The 16,605-nt window shown below is 46.1% G+C and overlaps 1 pseudogene; it reads right to left on the bottom strand.

Annotated features, from left to right (window-relative positions):
* LOC128822729 (uncharacterized) overlaps window positions 1–16,287 on the bottom strand; it is a 31,744-nt pseudogene extending 15,457 nt beyond the window's left edge.
* Window positions 16,288–16,605: the final 318 nt, after the last annotated feature.

Consider the following 16,605-nt stretch of genomic DNA (forward strand, 5'->3'; position numbering starts at 1 on the left):
TTCCTTTTCTGACCTTCCTTCAATTCACGCACCCGTTGTGCCAGAACAGCAGTAGGCTTCCTATCCCATTTCCTCATGTTTTCTCCAGACTCACGCAAGAAGAACCACAACTCAGCTCGTGGGGTGTACCTTCTCTCCCCAACAAAGGAACGTCTGCGTTGGGTGCCAGGGCCTCTAATTTGCACAGCTGAGATTTGGAGGAGGTCCTCCTTAATCTCTTCCCTGAGTTTCTTGCGGCTTTCCTCTATTTTTCCTTCTAATTCCTGCAGTCGTGTCTCCACAGCTGCAATTCTGGCATGGGTCGGGCCATGTACAGCATCCGCATATGCCCGAAGCTTCTTTGCCATATCAAGTACAGTCTCATATACCTCCTCCCGCTTCATTATTGCTAGAGCAGAAGCGTATTCAGGTGGCCCAAGTCGCACCAGTTTTCTCCACATTACAGGTGTGCATGGTACAAGGTCCGGATTCCTAATTGTTACGTCTTCTGAAAAAATGATCTCCACCACTGCCATCTCCCTCAGGCGCTGGATCCCCTGTTCTATGGTCTTCCATCGTGTCTGCTGGACATAGAGGTCATCGGCACACAGATATCTTTGTGCTACGCTGTCCAGGACCCGTTCCCAGAGGCTTTGAGGGCTAGCCCCCCTCATCATGCCTTGGTCGATGACAGGATCATGTGACAGGGACCCCAAATGCCTTGCTTCAGTGCCATCCAGAATGGTAGCCTCCCCTGCCGCATCCCAAAGGCGGACCAGCCAACTAATTATAGATTCGTCGGGCTGTCGCCGATAATCCTTCCTTAGGCCTCGGAGGTCCTTCAGGGAGAAGGAATCAATATTAGCCTCTGATCTGGTGCCACTTGCTTTGACTCCTGATTTTATGTCAGGAGGTGTTGAGGGTCCTTCTCCTGCATCGTACTCATCATTGTCATCCACGGGTCGATCAGTCTTCTCTGTGCACTTTCCACTTCGTGTGCTAGTAGCCACGGCCATTGGTTGAGGCTTACAGTCTGGTTTAACTACTGGGTTCGAACCTGGGCTGTTGGCTGCAGCCTGAGTGACTGGGATTGCTGCTGGTTTATCTCCCTGCCCCCCTTCCTCTGTCTGCTGCCCTACAGTATCGAGCAGAGTACGATAAGCATATGCCAGGGCCCAGCTCACTGCAATGATCCTTTTCTCCTTGGGGTTATCCTGGCATTTCCCTTTCAGATACTTTGCCACCTCAGCTGGGTTCTGGATGTGTTCGGATGGAAAGTCCCAAACTACAGGATCAGAAAACTCCTTTAAAATTTTGCCCATATCCTCCCATTTTCCGCACCACTCAGGATTTTTCACCCTTGGTTGTACTCCTAAATCAGAGGTCTCACCAGCCCCTCTAGAAATCTCAGCCTTCATCTTATATAAACTGCGGACAGTATAGAGAAAGGTTATTAAATTAAATAACAGAAAGATGGTATCCTTGGCAGTCAGGGAGGACAGGACATTTCCTAACAGAGATGTAAACAATTCGGAGGAGGAAAAGGAAAGCAAAGGCTGAAAAACCTCCTCCCCCATAACAAATTTAGTACACAGCCACAACCACGAGTTATACATTCCTGGAGCTGATAACAACATTTTTATAAGCCCCTTGCAGAGTATTACAGCCAAGCCCAGCCCGATAAATATTCTCGTTAGTGCCCCTCTGCTACAAAAGCTACGTATTAGGGACAATACCGGAGCTACTTCTGGATAAGAAAATAACTCCAGGGACCATAAAGCGATCAAAACTTCGAAGAACCCTAATGACCACAAATAGAGGCAGGCTTTCACTCCAAATGACATCATAACTTTAAAAAGAGACATACCAATATTCCCGCAGAACGGTTAAAGCCAAAAATATTATTAGAATAAAGTTTTTTCCACTTTGTCTGGGCCTCCCCGTACGGGCCACCAAATTATTTGTCCTGGTTTTGGACAAATTAGGGGAAAACACCTCCAAAGGAGCCCCCTATAGGAAACCAAACCCTCCGCAACCTCCCCCCACCACCGGGTTCGGGAGGAATTCCTTCAGAGGGGAAAGTGGAAAAAACTTGTTTATTAAGGCACAACAAAAAAACACTCCCCAGCACAAGAGAAATAGCCCAAGATGACCACAGATGTTTTCACCAGTCCAAGAGGGTTGAGCTGTATCTCTCTTCGCCGCAGAGGGTACGCAGCTTCTTTCGCAGACCCCGGGGGAGCTCCTGCCCGGAGTAGGTCCGATGTCTTCGGGGGGGGGGGGGGGGAAGGGAACAACGGAAACCGGGAAAAAGGAAAAAAAAAAAATGGCAAAAAAGCAAGCCAGCGAAAAGCAGAGAAAAAAGAGAGGAAAGCAGAGCCAGCAAAGCATGCAGCCAGCAGCAAGCCAAAGCAGCAAGCAAGCTAAGCAGCAAGCCAGCAGCCAGCCGGGGGGGGGGGAAGGAAGACAAAACAAACTGAGGACAGGGAACAGAAACCACGATTGGGATAATGAGCATGAAAATGTCCTGTCCCCACGACATTGGCATATCTGTAGCAGGTGTCCTCATCCTATGTTCATTGGATGTTGTGGCAGCAGCTCTCTGGCCACAGAGAGAAACAGACAACTTTCCCAGGCATCATTCTGGGAAAGGTCTGTGAGATGATCAGAGAAAAGAATGAGAAACAATTCTTATCTTAACTTGCTGCACCTGGTATTGTGAACATGTGGAATGTGTTATGGAGATTTGTTTACCAAAGGGTGGTTTCTTAATTAGCCAATGGTGATGGTGTTTTAAGTAAAGGACCAATGAGGTCCATGTGTAGCGAACTAGGATATAAAAGAGCAATGGGTTTCTTAATAAAGATTATTGATCAGCCTTCTGTGAATACATGGAGTCTATATCAATTATAACCTGGCCAGGAGCCTGTGGCTGTGATAGGATGTTATCCCATCCAAGCAGGCATTTTAACACAAGCATAGCTATTTCACTATTATGTCTAAGCTTAATTAACAACAGAAATAAAAACTATATATTTTTAACAAAGTTACTTTAACATCACACATATAAAATCCATTTTAACATTTGTGAAAAGCCAATATTATAATTTGTATCTATAACAGCAAGAGAGCATGTGAAGGACAGTACCAAAAAATTCCAGGCACTCCAGCCAGTAAGCCACCTTCATCAGGGGCCAAACCTTAACACCTCTATGCAAACACACACAGAAAGAGGAGTTATAGATGTGCAAATGGCTGCAGGGCTCTGACCTTATTGGCATCACAGAAACATGGTGGAATGACTCTATGTGTGGAGTGTTGAAATGGAAGGATACAGGTTCTTTAGGAAAGACAGGCAGGGAGATGAGGAGGCAGTGTTACCCTCTATGTCACTGACCACCTAGAGCGCATAGTATGCTACCTGGAGATGGATGAGGCGCCGACTGAGAGCTTATGGGTAAGAATTAAAGGGAGGGCAGGGACAGGTGACATTATAGTGGGGGTCTGCTACATGCCACCTGACTGGGAAGACAGATCTACAGACAAATGGGAACAACCTTATGTTCATAAGCCCTGGTCCTCATGGGAATCTTCTACCACCCCGACATCTATTGGAGGGTGTCGTGGGTTGCCGCTGGCCGGATGCCAGGCACCCACTAAAGCTGCTCACTCACTCCCCTCTGCAGCTGGACAGAGAGAAAATTTAACAAAGGGTTCATGGGTTGAGATGAGGACTGGGAGAGATCGCTCATCAAATACCACCACGGGAAAAATAGGCTCAACTTAGATATATAAAGTAAATGTATTATTAACAAAATCAGAGCAGGATAATGAGAAGTAAAATAAGCCCTTAAAAACACCTTTCCCCCCCACCCCTCCCTCCTTCCAGCTCTATCTCCTACCCCAATGGCATAAGGAGACGGAATGTGGGCTGTGGTTGGTTCATCACCTGTGGCTTCCCCTGCTGCTCAGGGAGAGGAGTCATTCCCTGTTGGAACCCTTGGAAACTGAGAATGTTAGACTTTCTGTGCTGACAGGCACTGACCCCCAAGAGAACATTGCATTTGACCTGAGGCCATGGAGAAGGCTTTCAAAATTGAATGATAGAACTGGGATTATGGGTGTGTAGTTTGAATAGAAGTGTGTAATATCACATGGTGGAAAACTCAGAGTTTAAGGTTTTAGAATATAGTAATATATATATAGCAAGATGGAGGTTTTAGGGTGGTGGCTAGTCCTTCTTCACCTTCTTCTTCATGGGTTTGGATGGTATTGTGTAATTGGATAAAAAAGTCCGCATTGCGGGCCACGGGTGGTTGGTTATTGGCTTAAAAGTAAAAATAATTTAGGTGTAATTTCTTAATTGGACAGTTTATCCTTAAAAGGCCTTGTAGAGAGAGAGATATGGCTCCATTTTTAGCTTGTTAGAGAGAAGTGCTGTAGAACTCATGCTTTGTGAGACTGAATATAGATAAGAACTAATAAACATCTGAGTCTGAACAAGAAATACCATCTCGTGCATTAAATCCTGACCTTGGCAGAAAAAAGAAGTGAAAAATCGACAGTTCCCCTGCTGTACTGTGGGGTCCCTCCCATGGGAGACAGTTCTTCATGAACTTCTCTGATGTAAGTCCGTCTCACGAGCAACAGCTCTCTGTGAACTGCTACAACATGAGTCCATCCCATGGGCAACAGTCCCCCTCAAATTTCTGCAGCATGGGTCACTCTTCCACAGGGTGCAGTCCTTCAAGGACAGGCTGCTCCAGCATGGGAGCAAGGCCCCTCTCTCCACAGGTCTCCCACAGGATCACAGCCTCCTCTAGGCATCCACCTGCTCTGGCATGGGGCTCCTCCACAGGCTGCAGGTGGATCTCTGAATCCCCATGGCCCTCCATGGGCTGCAGGGAGACAGCCCGCTTCACCATGGCCTTCACTATAGGTTGCCAAGGAATCTCAGCTCCAGTGCCTGGAACACCTCCTCCCTCTCCTTCACTGGCCTTAGTATCTGCAGAGTTGTTCTCACATGTTCTCACTCCACTCTTCTCTGGCTGAAATTACAATTGCACAACAACTTTTTGTTTTGATTTCTACTTAAATATGTTATTGCAGAGGCATTACCACCATTTCTAATTGTCCCAGTCTTGGCCAGTGGTGCCTCCAACTTTGGAGCCACCAGGGATTGGCTCTTCCGGACATGGTGGAAGCTTTCAGCAGCTTCTCACAAAAGCCACCCCTGTAGCCCCTTCTGCTGCCAAAACCAGGCCATGCAAACCAATACAGAGCAACAACGCAGCAGGGCACAGGCAATCCAGGAGGTTCCTAGAATGCATTGATGATAACTCCCATATCCAAGTGAAAGAGGAGTGTCGTGATTTAGGAAAAGTAATCCCCAACTCAGCACTCACAGAGACTCTCCCAAACCAAACGTCGCTCACTTCCTTTCCCCTTCCCCTCTCCCCACTGTGGCTGGATGGACTTGAGAATTGGAGTCACAAAAGCCAAAGATCACAGGCTGAGATAAGAACAATTCACTAAAAACACCAATGAGATAAGAAAAAGAACAGTGACAGCACAAATATTTAATAGCAAAAAGCATAAGACAAAGAAATTATGTGCATGGAAAACCGGGACAAATTCTAACCATGCATCACCTTCCCCTGCCCATGGCAATGATATGAGGCAGTATAGAATACTGGTCTAGTATATAGGTCTGGCCACGCCCCCTTCCCGGCTACTTAAAAAAGTTAACTCTGTCCTGGCCATAACCAGGATATTATCCACCCCTTATTCTAAACCTTTTTTGTCATGCCCAGATCCTACACCTTCCAACTATATACATATATATATACAAGCATAGGTATCATTTCCATAGTCAATGGCCATCCCTCCAAGATGTCTGTTGAGTTTATTTAGTCCATGACTGTGGGCTCTATGTGTCCTAGATGTCTTCCAGGGCAGGAGGGCTGGTGTGCTGTTGGCTGGTTGCTGCATCAGGAGCTCACAACTTGTGTATCTGGAGAAGTCCATCCTCATTGGCCATGGGAGTTATGGCACACAGTAACAGTGTCATTCAGCAACCAATATCATACAATTCTATAGAAGCCCTTCCTGTTATCCTAGCTATCCCTGGCCAGACTCAGTTCTAACTGAGCCTTGGCTTCCCTAACCTTGTCCCTAGTTAGTTTCCTGCACAATTTCCCTGTATTCCTTCCAGGACACCTGTCCTTGTTTCCACTTTCTGAAAGCTTCTTTTTTCACTCTGAGTTTTCCCTGAGCTCCTTATCCATCCATGGAGGCACCCTGGTGTTTTTGCCCAATTTCCTCCTTGTTGGGATGCATTGCTCCTGAGCTTGGTAGAGGTGATCCTGGAATATCAGCAAACATTCTTGGGCCCCTCTGCCTTGGTCTACTGAAGTCCAGGGCAGTGAGCTTGCTGCGTGCCCTCCTCACTGCCCTGAGGATCTCAAACTCCACCATCTCATGGTCAATACAGCCAAGGCTGCTTTGGAGCAGCACACTCCCCACCAGCTCCTCCCTGTTGGTGAGCCCAAGGTCAAGCATGGCACCTGTCCTGGTTTGGGACAGATTTGGAAGGAAACTTCCCAAAGGCTGTTTCCTCTAAAGGGCAGAATCCAGCAGCCCCTCTACCAACCAGTTTGGGAGATAATCTCCTTGGAGAAAAGTGGAAAAACTGTTTATTTCACAATCAAAGTACTCACAAACATGAAAAAAAAGAATAATATTAAACAGTGGAAATTCCCATTGCTCTGAAGAGATGGCAAATTCAGAGAGAGTCCTTTTGTAGATCAGAGAGTCCTTTCATGGGTGCGGCCTCAGCTCTCTGTCTCTCTCAGGCCCTCCTGTGCTGGAATGCAGTGTCCCAGGCCCGGTGGGCCACAGGTGTGAGCTCCCAGTGTTATTCTGGGTTTTCAGTCTGGAGCAGAGCTGAACAGTCCAAGAAAAAAAACACCATCCCAGGAGAAACTTTATTGACTCAGCTCACATATGAGAAAACTAGCTTAAAAAAGCAAAGGAAAGCTGTCCTTCCTCTGTCCATGCTGCAGACAACATGCCGAGAGAAAGAATCCGGGGAAGGAAGTAAACTATTCACACACAAATTGCATGCTGCTTCTCCCCACCCTTCGTTCTTTCTGTCTCTCTGGGCCTAGCTTAAAGCTACAGGACCCATTTCTTGGCAAAAAAACAGACAATGGGAATACCAGCACCATAAAGTCACCCCAGGACAGCACCTCTTTTCGTTGGCTGCTGTCATGTTTTAGTAATTGTTGCCACATATCACAGTACAAGATGACTTATACTGAGCAAACTAACCAGCCCCTAGGTTGACTAACAGGGGCTTCAGCCAATCACATCTTTCCTAAGGCTGCAGGCATTTCACTGGAGCAGGGGTTGAGAGGCGTGAAAGATCAAACCAATGAGATATCAAGACTGGGTTTTTCAAATGCCCTTTATAAATAAGGACTTGAGAATAAACGCTCTCTGTTACCACATGAACATGGGGATGACTGATCTCATTGTCTCTGCCCACTCCCCCACAATCTCACAAGTGGTGACTCCAACGTGATGCAACTCAGCTATATTCTGCGCACAGACCGAGGTAGACAAACAGAGTAATAGCTGGGACTTCAGCATAATAGCTGGAAATACAGTGTTGGAACTGGGACAAACAGCGTAATAGCTGGGAATACAGTATCAGAACCAGGACTTCGCTGGGTAGACAGCAGTATTGCGGTGGAACTACTGTGGGCAGTGGAAAGCTGTGGCGAAAATCTCCTCAGCAGACGGCGGAAAGTGCTGCGTGGTTTCAAACCCTGTTTTTGTGGATTGGAATTGCTGTCGGGACAATGGGGGCCTGGATTTCAGCACCAGAAGACCCCGTTCTAAGGGTATGGACTTTCTTAAAAAAAGAGGGGTTAATTATGATGAGCAGGCTTTGCAAGCCCTGCTCACATGGTGCCAGAGCCATGAACTGGATGTGCCCGAAAAAACATCATTAGACTTATCGATTTGGGAGTGGGCTGGACAATGTATACTTGCAGTAGCCTCCATTGGCGATTACACAGCCATTGATGTTATAAAGCTGTGGACAATTGTTCGGGGTTTGTTAAAACAGTTGAATTATGAGCGACAAAGGAGGATGGGCGGAGCAGCCACAGAGTGCTGGGAAGACCCCCGGACGGGGACAATATGCTGACCAGGTGATGCCTTGTGAAGGCTGACCTAGAACAGAGACTAGATGGAGCTAAAGAATAAAGTAGGTATTTATTAAGAGGCCTCAATAGACCCACCTTGGGCAGCACAACCCAAAATGGCCACAAAATGCAAAATGGACCACTGGTCATGGGGTCTCACACTTTTATAAGTTTTTGTCGCTATGCCATTCCTTGTGTCCACTCGGGGACTCCCGGCTCGCTCCGGCACAGCGGACGGCGGGGGATATTCTCCCGTGCCTCGGGAGGTCGGGAGGGCGGCTAAGGCTTTTGGCCTTGCGGGGTGAGACAGTCACGACGATGGTGGAAGTAAGGGGTAGACTCCAGTGGGGGGTAAAGTCCAGGTTTATTAAGGAGAGCTCCGAAGAGATCCACAACCCAGGGGAACCAACCGACAGAAGTCCCGGACTGGGCTGTGCAGCACAATATAAACGGGGGTGGAAACAGGGGAGGAGGTCACCCACCCACCAATGGGAATGTTCGGGGGAGTGGAAGGTGGGGAAACAGACAGGTGGGAAATCCAATAGGGGAGGTGGGAAGGAGGGACCCCTGGCCCCCGTCCAATCACTTGACGCCCTTTGTGGAAGGTTCTGGATGAGTGGGATGGGGAGTCGAGTGATGGACAAGGCACCAGGGAGGGGACAGGGGAATGATCCAGCAAACTGGGGGGAGATTGACATCAGGGCAGGAGGAGGGGATTGACATACAAGGAAAGGGGTAGTTCAGGGTAAAACCATGGGGGGGGGGGGGGGGGGGGGTAAAGGGATGAACCATTACATGAAACTTAAAAACATAACACAACAAGTTTTGGTCCATTAGCATATTGGAGCTATTTGTCCAATTACAGCTTCAGCCCATGAAGCCCCATCCTTCTTGTTCTCTCTCTTTGGTCCACCATTGTTTATGCTCTTGGGCCTGAGATCTGGATAGGCTGTCCTTGGGTCCCCAGCTAGAGAAGGGATTGTTTTGTCTACCTATTCTGTGAAGAGAGATTACTATCCCCTAATGTGAAGCCAAGACTTACACACTAAAGCAGAATAGAATCTGAAAAATATAAAAGTTAAAACCTGAGGCATCATTTCCCCCCTTCAGAAGCTTGACAAGGCCTTTACCTTGTTGAGTTTCTACTCTAAATATTTACTAATAATAGGTATTTAATAACAGATGAGTATCTAACAATAATAACCAACTATCCATACAAACATCTAATAATAAACATCTAATAACAGATAAATATCTAATAGTAAATGTCTAACAATAGTAATGTCTTGCACAGTCAGGTATCCTGCAAAGAAGAATAATGATTATTGTGAACAGTTCTTTGGGCACAGAAGAGGAATCATTTAAAACAGATTTTCACGTGCATTAGTCTCTGTTTTTACACTTGTTTCAGGAGCAGAAGCTTTCTTAACTCTGGAGTAGTGAATCCAGTGTCCTTTGCCAATGACTTTGACTGCAGTGAGGGTGGTCAGTAGAACTTGGAATGGTCCTCTCCACTTGGCTTGTAGAGGATCACTGTCCCACCACTTAACATAGACCCAGTCTCCAGGTTGAAAGTGATGTGCAGGTGTGTCCAGTCCTATGGATCTGGATAGCACAATGTAATTCTGGAGCTTCTGCAAAGTGGAACCTAAAGCCATTAGATATTTCTGCAAATCAAGTTTCCCCTTCATGTGAATTTCACCTGGAATATGTGGAATCTGATATGGCCTGCCATACAGTATTTCATAGGGACTGATATTATCCCTTCACCTTGGTTGTATGCAGATTCTCAATAAAGCTATAGGCAAGGCCTGAACCCATGTCATGGATGTTTCCTGACAAATTTTGCTAATTTGTGTTTTGAGAGTCCCATTCATACATTCAACTTTACCACTCGCTTGGGGTCTATAAGGTGTATGCAGATCCCAAGAAATTTCCAAAATCCAGCTAACTTCCTTAACCAGTGTTGCAACAAAGTGTGGTTCCCTATCTGATGACATCCCCAAAGGAACCCCGAACCTTGGAATTATATGATCGAGCAAAAATTTCACCACCTCCTTGGCTGTGTTAGTGCAACAGGGGTAAGCTTCTGGCCATCCACTGAAGGTGTCAACTAATACCAATGTGTACTGGTATCACTCTTTGCGTGGTAACTCAGCAAAATCAATTTGCCAGTAATCTCCAGGAAGATCCCCTGCTTTTGTAACTCCTAACACAACTCTTTTTCTCATGTCAGGGTTGTTTTTACAGCAGATTTCACATTTGCTCATTACTGATTGTATAATATCAGTCATTCCCTTTCCTATTACTACCTTTTTTAGATGTTTCAGAAGATTTTCAACCCCAAAATGTGTGTTTTCATGTTCTCTCTGAGCTAGCTCCCGAAGGATCAAGGGTGGGACTACCACCTGTTTTGCTGGTGTAACAGCCCATCCACACTCTGTGATCTCAGCTTCAAGAAACTGTCCTAGGGTGACGTTATGATGCTTATATCCCCAGTCATCTGTTCTGTTTATGCTGGATATTATGTTCTGTGCCTTCAAGACTGGCTCTGAAAAGCAAAGTTTTGTTTTGTTATCAGCCTGCTCACTCCCCCACGGTCTGCTGGACACAGACGGTGGTACATAGTGCAGCTTTTGCTTTTCGCTTTTGCTTTTGCCTTTGCTCTTGCTCCTGCTTGTGCTTGCTTTTGCTTTTTGCTTGTTAGTTAGTTTAGCTTGTTAGTTAGTTTAGCAGTCCGAATTTTCCCTGGACTGTTTTTCTTTCCCTTTTCTTGGAACCATTCGAACCTGCTCTGGACTGGGACCTGGGAAAACACCAGGAGTTTTGCACTTTGTGGTCTGCAGCAGCCATTCCCAGCACCGGAGGGACTGATAACAGAGCGACCACTCCCAGGAGAGACTTTCTGAATTTGTCATCTCTTCAGAGCAGTGAAGGAGTTTTGTCATCTGGTGTTGTTCATTTATTGTGCTGGGGAGTGCTTTGCCTGTTAAATAAACAGGTTTTTTCCACTTCTCTCCAAGGAAATTCTTCCCGAACCAGGTGGGGGGAGGGGCTGTGGGGGTTTGCTTTCTGGGGGCTCCTTCTGGAGATTTTCTCCCAAATTTGCCCTAAACTAGGACAGAAACTTAATTAGTTTGTGGTCTGCTTGGTCATATTTTGGGGTGAACCCTGACAAATCAACCTCTTTTTGTGGAATTACTGCAAGAATACCTTTTTCTGCAATCCCTCTTGCTGCTTTATCAGCAAAGCGATTTCCCAATTCTGGAGTGGTTTTCCCTTTTTGGTGACGTCTACAATGCATGATAGCTACTTCTGCAGGTTTTTTAATGCTCCCTAAGAGGGCAAGTATTCGTTCAGCATGTTTGATTTGATTACCTTGAGCGTTCAGAAGTCCTCTCTCCTTCCAGATGGCTCCATGGGCATGGACAGCACTAAATGCATATTTTCGCTCAGGTCTAGTGCTCTTGTCAGTGCAATCAGTTCAGCTTCCTGTGATGACAGATCTGCTGGCAGGGCCTTTGCCTCGATCACCTTATCCTGTGTGGTCACTGCGTAGCCTGTCATCCTTTTGCCATTTTTCAGAAAGATGCTTCCATCTGTAAAAAGCTCCCAATCTGGATTTTCCAGGGGTATGTCTTTCAGGTCTGGTCGGCTGGAATAGACCTCTTCAATAGTCTGCAAACAATCATGTGCATGCTCATTGCCAATTAAGGTGGAGGACAGAAACATGGAGGACAGAAACAGTTAACAGCAGAAGTTGTTTTCAGGGTAACATCATCCTGTTCTAATAATAGTGATTGATATTTAAGCATCTGGTTGCTGGATATCCAATGTCTCCCCTTTTGTTCAAATACGGCGGCTACTGCATGGGGTACATACACTATAATGTGTTGCCCAAGGGTGAGTTTCCGGGCCTCCTGGATTAAGATGACAGTGGCCGCCACAGCCTTGAGGCATCCTGGCCAGCCTTGGGCAACATTGTCTAGCTGTTTAGAAAAATATGCCACAGCCCTCTGCTGGTTCCCAAGGTGCTGTGCTAGTACCCCCAAAGCCACATTCAGTCTCTCATGTGTGAAAGGTTCAAACAGTTTAGCTAAGTCTGGCAGTCCCAGTGCTGGAGCTGACATCAGAGAGTGTTTCAGCTGTTTAAAAGCTGCTCTGGTGTTTTCAGTCCATATGATAATTCCCTTTTCAGCTGCTGTTAATGCTCCATATAGGGGTTTTACCAGCAGTCCATAATTTGCTATCCACAAATTATACCAACCAACCATCCCCAGGAAAGCTTGCATCTCTCTCATGGTGTGGGGCTCTGGAAGACGGCAGATGGCTTCTTTCTGTTCTTTACTAAGTTGTCAGTGTCCATGGAAGATCTCAAGCTCCAAGTAAACTACTGCTTCCTTAGCAATCTGTACTTTGTCTCTAGAAACTCTGTACCCACTCAGTCCCAAAAAATTTAATAGACTTACAGTGAATCGTATACAGTCATCTCTGGTTCTGGCTGCAATCAGGATGTCATCCACATACTGAAGAATAATGCCTTCTGGCTCCTGTCTTTTCCAATCATCCAATTCTTTTGCTAGCTGATTTCCAAATATTGTGGGGCTATTTTTGAACCCTTGTGGTAAAACTGCCCATGTAAGTTGACTCTTCCTGTCTTGGGATTTTCCCACTCAAAAGCAAAAAGCTCTTGGTTGTTTTTGTGCACAGGAATGCAGAAAAAGGCATCCTTCAGGTCTACAACAGTAAACCATCCTAATTCATCTGTCAGTGTGGTCAAAAGAGTGTAGGGATTGGCTACTACTGGGTATATATCCTCTGTGATTTTGTTAATTGCTGTCAAATCCTATACTAATCGATAACTCTTGCCATCTGCTTTTTTTAACAGATAAAATGAGGGTGTTGAATTTAGATTCACATTTCACTAATAAACCATGTTGTAGGAATGTTTCAATTATAGACACTAATTCCTTATGGTTCTCTAATTTCAAAGGGTATTGTGTTTGCCTTACCAGTGTAGCTCCTGGTTTGAGTGTAATACTCATTGGTTCTGCTCATTTGGATCTTCCTGGGATATCACTGGCCCACACTATTGGATTGACCACATTTTCAGCTTCAGTGGGGATTTCACTACATTTTTCCTGTATAAAAAGTGCAGCAACTTGGAAAAATTTAGATTCAGGAATTACAACTCATACACCCTTCCCTTTTTTGAATTTAATTTCTGCTTCCAATTTTTCTAGCAAATCCCTCCCCAGCAATGGTTTAGGGGAGTTAGGCATATGGAGGAATTGGTGGGTTTCCCAGTGCTTCCCCAGTTTGAATTTTTAAGGTTGGAAGAAAGGCGGTGTTTCGCTTACCCCAGTCGCTCCAATAACATGTACAGTATCACGACTCAGTTTCCCTTCTAAGGTATTTAACACAGAATATGCCGCTCCAATATCTACTAAAAACCCGATGTCATCTTTCCCCAGCTTAGCTATAACCAAAGGTTCTGCTGGGGAGGGGGTAGCCTTTGGTCCCCATCACTCAGAACTTGAACCACTTGAGGTTTGTACTACTGGGAGTTGGAGAACTGAGGATTTTTCTTTCAGCACTGGACAGTCGTTCTTCCAATGTCCCCACTTCTTGCAATATGCACACTGGTCTTTCTCTGTAGGGGAAGCTTTCTTGGATGACTTTTCCTGAGTAGTCTTCTTACTAGGTTGGGATTTAACTCTTTCAGTTGGGCCTCTATCACAAAACACTTTCCAGGCAACCTCTATGTCGCCTTCTGATGAGAAGGCGGACGACCTGGTTCCAAGATACAGCACGGCGACCCGGCCTCCCCCAGGTCACTCGGTCCACTGACATGCACAGACACCAATGTGGTGGATGGTCAAATGGCGTTTATTATCTCATCTTGTGGGGTTAAATAGTCAAGGGGGCTTCACTACATCAAAAGGGGATGGTGGGTCTGGCTAGGGTTAGTAAGGAGTGGAAAACTACTGGTTAGGAGGGGCTGCATGCTTCAGGGGTGATTGATCACTTATAGCAGGAAGAGGGGGGAAGGGTCTTGCTTTCCGTCACATCCCGAGATTTTCCGTTCGCCTGTCCCTATCTACCACACCTCTAGCAATTTATCTATGTCTCAAACTCCCTCTGTCTTCTGCAGCTTTCTTCTTATATCATTTGAAGCCTGACCCATAAGCAAAAGTACTAAATGTGCTTTACCATAATTTGATTCAAGGTCTAGATATGTATATTTGATGGCAGTTTCTCTTAGCCTGTTTAAAAAAATCAGTGGGTGATTCATCATAGTTTTGCCTCACTTTGTAAAGCTTTGACCAGTTTATAGCTTTAGAGACCCCATGTTTTAACCCATATACCACAAGGTTTTGATATCGCTTTAATCTTGCCATCTGTTCTGGTATATTTGCATCCCACTCAGGATTTTCAGGGGGAAATATTTCATTGATAGCGCCTTGAAGCAGCCCACTAGCTATGTTCCCCTCAACGAATGTTGTGATGACTTTATTGACCATTCATCTCTCAATGGGGTCAAGTAATGTGCCTAACACCGACTTCAGATCAGCCCAGTCAGGATTTTGTGAATCAATTGCTCTTTTTATCAATTGGGCCACTTTATCTGGATTTTCTTTATATTTCCCCACAGTAGCTTTCCACAGCTCTAATTCGATAAGGGAATATGGAACCTTCACATATATTGGCCCCTGGTTGCCAACTGCTTGTTGGAGCGGGGCTTGTAAAACGGGTTCTTCTCCTTTTCTTGACCTAGTGAAGCCATACACAGAATAAATAAATACACTCCGCAACCTGATGTAGTTATGAAGTGGGTATGTATGTCAGCGCCCAGCACAAGTGAGATAGCTCTCCAAAACCTTGTGCCCTGAGCCTTGGTCTGACCCACATCTTTACTCACAAAGGTGTTCCATATGCAATACATTACACAACTTTTCCATGCATATTCAACCCCTGGCCCCACCTGTCTTCACCTCTCATGCTAAATAAGTCCATGCCCTTCTGGGCATGCGTGGTTTGCTGTGGTGGTCGCATGGGGGTCTCTCGGTGGTCTCTGAGGCTGAAGATTGTGGTCTTCCTCATGACTGAACTTTTGAACTTTTCTCCTTTGCGCGTACGCTTTTGGTCCTTTGGTGCTTGTCGCTGTCGAGCAGGACGGGAACAGAGAACTCCAGATCAGAAGGCAAAGAAAATGAGCTCTGATTTATTTCAAATATACCGCTCTATATATAGAGAACATCGAAAAGACCAACCTCATTGGTCTTAGAGTAAAAACATGTCACACCACTGGTGTGCAGTGAATGACGCACAGTGGCAGAGCATATCTATAAACAATGTGAATAACAAGATAGATTAGAGAATTATTTACATTCCTTCCCAACTGCTTCCCAGGCTCTCACCTGGCTAGAAAACCTTTCTCTTTCTCTCTGACTGAGCTCAGAATATCCACAGGTGCTTATCTGAGTACGTCTGTCAGTCTTGATAAGCTTGGAGACAGAGGAGCCCCTTTATCTGGGTTCTTTGCATCTCCTGGTCTCCTCCAGTATTGTTCTTTATGCGAGAAGCTTCAGAAATTTGCAATTTCCTATGGCCTTTGTACCATGGCAGAGGTTTCTTAAGTAAAAGGTTAAAATTCAACACATAATTCTACAAGCTAAAATTTAAATGCTTAATTCATTTTGTTAACTCAAGTGAACTCCAAAAATCTCTATTTCAGTGCATGGACCTTCCAGCAGTCCCAGGCTGATTTGTATGACCTGCATCTCGATTTTGACATTACAGTGCTCAATCCAGGCTGCAGCAGCGCAAAACGCCAGCCAGAGTTGTCATTGTTTCCCCAGTGTCTGTCTTCTTCCCAGACGACTCTCCTGACCAACTGCTGGTGTCAGTAAGAGTGACACTGTAAAGCTGTGCCACCACACATTTAATTACGGCTGTGGCGCAACGGATTTCCCCGCCGCCCTGTGCGGAATGTTCGGTATTGTTCCCGTGACGTTACGGTAGGGGGACTCCTGTCAGCAGGGTGGATTCGCACCCTTGGTGGCATCCGGGAAACTCCTCCCCGAACACTCATGCGGTTATGCGGCCAATCTTGCAAGGATTGTGACTCGGAGCGGCGCCATTTTGGGAGTGAGGCGAGCGGTGTGGGGTAGGGATGCGTGCGCGCAGACGCTCGCAGTTCTTGTATCGAGGGCTCTCACAGCTCTAGGATGGTGGAAGGGGGCAGACTCCGGCCGGGAGGGGGGGAGGAGAGGAGAGGAGTATAATCTCATTATTTTCCCTGTAGCGAGGCAGTCAAGGGGAATTGTCTCCAGCGTAGCGTTGGTGGCTGCTGCTGTTATTGCGTGGGAGTGGTGGGGCCGGTGAGTGCCTAAATATGGGTTGCGGCCCG

This window comes from Vidua macroura (assembly GCF_024509145.1).
Source record: "Vidua macroura isolate BioBank_ID:100142 chromosome W unlocalized genomic scaffold, ASM2450914v1 whyW_random_scaffold_38, whole genome shotgun sequence".
Classification (NCBI taxonomy): Eukaryota; Metazoa; Chordata; class Aves; order Passeriformes; family Viduidae; genus Vidua; species Vidua macroura.